Below are 5354 nucleotides of genomic sequence, written 5' to 3'. Positions count from 1 at the left end.
ATCGTTGGACTAAGAGTAGCACTCCTCTCCATTGTTTAGCTCATTCCTTAAATCCTAGGTAATTAACTCTATACTTTTTTACTTATACTTTTTTTAGAATTACATAAATTTTAATCATGTATATATTTCTTTTTAATTGTAGATATTATAGTCATGAATGACTAAGTGAAGATTCTAATTGAGTTCCTCCACATCAAGACATGGAACTCACTCGTGAAAGATTAAAATGCTTCAAGAGGTTCTTTCTTGATGTGGATGTAAAGAGGAAAGTGAATATTGAGTTTGTCAACTTCTCGAATGGAAGAGAAGGTTTTGATGATCTTGATTCTTTAAATGATAGAGGTCAAATGGATCCAAAAGCTTGGTGGCTAGTTCATGGCATTAATGCTCCAATACTTCAAAAGGTTGCCCTTAAGCTACTTGAGCAACCTTGTTCATCTTCATGTTGTGAAAGGAATTGGAGTACATATTCATTTATCCATTCTTTAAAGAGAAACAAGATGGCACAACATAGAGCTGAATATTTAGTATTTGTTCATAGCAACCTACGACTTCTCTCAAGGAATACTCCACAATATCATCAAGAGAAAACTAAAATGTGGGATGTAGTTGGAGATGATTTTGGATCACTTGATGATTGTGGTATACTTGAAATTGCTAGTTTGTCTTTAGATGAACCAGAGTTAAAGGGTGTCTTTTTCAATGATGATTGCTATTTTGTGGAATTGTTGAAGACTTGAAGTTGCTAATTCATCATCTTGCTTTATAATTATTTTTGTAAAGAAACAAAGCGTACAAATTGTATAATGAGATCTCTTAGTATTTTTTGTGACTCATTATCATAAGAAAAGTTCTTTTGAGATGATGATGAATATATAAATCTTGATTTTCAATTTTGATCTTTTATACATATCGCTCATATTTAATTTTATGTAATTTTATTTTATTTAATTATATATATATATATATATATATATATATATATATATATATATATATATATATATATAGTCGTGTCTATGTCCTACATTTTGGACATTACAGGTGTCCACGTGTCCGTGTCCGTGTCGGTGCTTCATAGCATATACACAAGTGAGAAATTAATGTGAATACTCTTTTTTCATTGGTCTCTCCTTGAGGGAAGATCCCCTTTTTTTTAAAGACCTAAAGCCCTAAAAGACTTAACTTTGTGCTCGCTTCACTCATTTTCCATTTTCACATTTGTTGATTGAAGGTTCAACAACTTAGTATTAGGTTTTGATTTTGATCATGTTACATGCTAAAACACATTTTAATAGGTGTGCATTGTATTGTTTGTTTTAGAACTAGCATGTGTATTATAGAACTAGTTTATTCAGTTCATGCTTAATTGATCGATCACTAGATTCACCAAGTTAGTTGTCTATAAATTTTAGAATTATATTGAACAATTAACACTTGGTAATCAATTATGACTTGAGTGTAATTGATTACACAAGGCAAGATTGTTTCAAGAGACTTGTTTCTAATACAACCAAGTTTTTTGATTTAACTGATTACAACTTTTTCGTAATTGATTAAAATGCTTGTTCTTTTAGAAGGAATACATTATAATGTCAATTTGATTGATTACAGGCTTATGATAATCGATTACATTGCTTCCAAAATTCCACTTATGGCTTTGTAAGATTGATTTAATTGATTGCAAGTTTCTTTATCCGATGAATTTGTTTTTCATAGAGAACCCAAGTATGATAAGAATAGTTTAATCGATTATTCACTGGATTTAATAAATTAAAGTTTATATTTAATATAACCTTTATAAATAATTGACCCATCATTGAGTCTTTAAGCTTCCAAATTGTTTTAAAATTGTAAGACTCGATCAAGGGAAGTTATCAAGAGGGTTTTTGTGCTGAAGTGATGGAGATCAATAAGATTCACATCTTTGTTCAAAAAGATTGGAGATGAGACTATGGATCATGTTCAACCACGTGCTAAGAAGATTTGAATCTTTAGAATTTGGTGAACTCTTTCCTTATACTCTTTTTTTTATTAGTGGTCGAATTTTGAAAAAGGGTTTTTTAGGGTTTTGTTGTAGGGTTTAGTAAAGGGTTTTCTCTCACATTGTTGTAGGGTTCAACAATGGTTTGAGTTTGTTTTTTTTTGTGTGAATTGTGTTTGTAAATTAAAGGATATTAGTGGAAAGATTTGACTAGGATTGTCAAATCTAACTAGATGTAGGTTAGAAATGACTGAACCAATATAAATCGCTTTTGTCATTAATCTTTCTCCCCTAATCTCCATTAGTGCTTCATGTTATATGTATGATTTAATCTTTGTTCACTTAATCATATATTATATAACTAAAAAAGAGTTTTTCAAGTGTATTTCAATCTATATTTTCTGATATATTGATTCTTGATTGATCCAATCTAAAGAGGGAGTGAAAAGGTTCAAAAGATTTGAAAAAGGAACAAGGTTCTTAAACTCTCCCTCCCAAAATCATGTGGAAGCAATCCCCATTCTCTCCTTCCTTTCACTATGATACCACATTCCTCAAGCTCTTAATTGCTACTCACTTGCAAGACCAAGACTTTATCTATTCTCTTCACCATTGTCTCAAATAGTTGGTAAGTTCTTGCACTTTTCCATCTTGTCATCATTTTTCTCATTTTCTTCCATAATTCTTTGGTCCAAGAAGTGGTGGTGGTGATTTGCTCAAGAAGAAAGTCTTTTGGGTATTAAAAGATTCAAACTTTCTCAAGTTACTCCTTTTCTTCTTTCTAGAATGCTTCAAAGGCATGTGTACCCTAAAACTATTATTTTCTTGGTATGCTACTTCTTGGGCTGTTTTATGGTTGATTTGATATTTAAAAGTATGTTCTTTGTGAGTTTGAGTTTATAAAATATCCATATATGCATAGATGTTTATGTTAATACATAAAGCTTTCATCTTGTGATTATTTAAATTTATTATAAGTATTTTCTTGAAATCTTAAACATTTTAAAAAAAAATAAAAATCTTATTTGGGTTAAATTAATAATTTGAATTTCAAGTTTACTAATTTTAATTACTAAATTATTATAAATGTATTCTTAATTTTTTTAAAATGTCATAAATTCTCTTTCTGAAAGTGATAATATTTGGGGTTAAATAATTAAATTTATATTTACTAATGTTAATTAATTAAAAAATTTGATATCCGACTTCTTGGAATTTTAAATTTTTAACAATATTGTAATATTTTTGTGAAACTAAGAATAGTTGGAATTAAATTAGTAATGATAAATATTATTATTAATAATCAATTTCTTAAAATATGATTCATATATTAAATATTTTTATACTACGGATATAAATTTGTTTTTATACTGTTACATACAAATTAAAAAAATTATTACATTTTTCATCAAAATTTAATCTCGTGCATCGCATGGAGTTCACACACTAGTTTCTTTTATTTCATAATTTAACTATAGATAATTCTAAAATTGATATATCATGTTTTAAAGTCAGTTGACCTGATCTTATTCTATATATTTTGTGTCTCAATTAGACTCGGTTTACGTATAAGTAAATGACCCCAAAAAAACATTTGGACCAAATAAGGACAAACATAAACTTATCCCAATGTGTCATTTGCTCACGTCTAGAACTAGATAGATTCTACCGTCCGTGCAAAAGTAAAAAAAAAAATTACACAGTACAAAAGTTTTTCTAAATCGCTGATGTTACTTTTTAAATCAAAAGGCCAAGAATTTTTCATTTTTTTTCTTTTCTTTCCTCCTTTTCCCACTTTGTCCTCCATCTCCCATAACTCCTTTCTCTAGCGCGCACATCACCGTGACCAACCACCACTGCGTGACCCAACACCACGGCAAACCACCACCAAACTCTGACTCCACCACTCCGTAACACTCATATCCAAACCAAACATCCTCACCAAACCAACATTGTATATTTGTGTTGAATTTTGAAAGGGCATAACTTTTTACTCATATGTTCAATTTTAATGTATAATTTGTCTATTTCATGCAACTTTGAATGGAACTCAAGGTCCAACATATTTGCCAAATAAAAACCTTTTCTGCAAACAAAAAATTGATTTTGAAGGAATTTTCCAAGTCTCATGTCAAAAGAAAGATTTTTGTCAAACATAACAATAGAAATATGATTTCGTTGTGTGTCAAAATCCAAACTACAACAAAATCATAATTTCTTTATGTGTTGCAAACCAAACAAAGAAATTACAATTCCCTTGTTTACAAAATGCCAAAAAAAAACATAATCATTACTTTATTTTGTGATCAATACAATAGAATTATGATTTTGTTGTGTTAAAATAGTTGGAGGATTGGGGTATCGTGAGTGGGGAAGTGTGAGACGAAGGGGAGGGCTTGCGGGTGTAGGAAACCAAGGAGGGTAGGAAGATAATTTTGCAATTGTTGTAGGGGTCAATAGCAAATGGTAGGGGCCAATAGCAATGCCCTTCAAGAGATTAAGGGAAGACAACACATGGGCATGCTCTCTTTTGAGTTTGCAAATCACTGGGTTGGAACGATGTTATCTAGATATTTTTAGAGCTAAAACTTCCTGCACTCACACTCTGCTTCCTACTGGGACAATTGCATTCTGGATTGGACATTCCGGAATGCAATGGGGCACAACAAGAAGCAATAGTGGGAGTACATTAAGCAACATCTTATTTTTAGTTGTAGTTATTTACTTATTTATTTGTTTGAAATCGTCCATGTGTAATGTTTTATTCTCCACATTAAGAAAAATGTATTTATATTTTCTTAACCAAAATTAATTTAATTTTGATTAAAATTAAATCTTCCATATTTACCGTTAGTTAACGCTAGGTGATGTTAGCGGACCGTGACATACAAAAATATGGGAAATGATACTTGTACAACAAACAACAAATCTTACCACAAAGAAAAAGAAGAAGAAAAGTGAGAGGACATAGAAAAATTAAAATGTAATAAATGATAAGGTAGAAAGAGATAAACACATAGAAAGATGTTGTATAAATTGTTTTAAAAATTTATGTACATGTAACATCTTTTTTTCTTTCATAATTAGTTATGATCCACAACATAGCCATGAAAGAAAATGCTTTTCAAAAGGGAGTGAGTTTTTATACATAGTATGACTCAATTTTTCATAATTCAATATTTTTTAGAAACCTTTCATTGCTACTATAATTTAATCTCATGTTTTCCTTGGAATTTTAACATTTTCAAGTTTTTAATGTGATTTTTAATCTAGTTAAGATCAAAGTTAAGTTGGGTTGCTATCAAGTTTTTTTTTTCACAATTACAATTGATTAAATTTTTATATTATCACATGAATTTAATTAAAATAT

The sequence above is a fragment of the Glycine soja genome, chromosome 19 (assembly GCF_004193775.1).
Source record: "Glycine soja cultivar W05 chromosome 19, ASM419377v2, whole genome shotgun sequence".
Lineage (NCBI taxonomy): Eukaryota > Viridiplantae > Streptophyta > Magnoliopsida > Fabales > Fabaceae > Glycine > Glycine soja.
Note: the sequence above shows the minus strand (reverse complement) of the source record.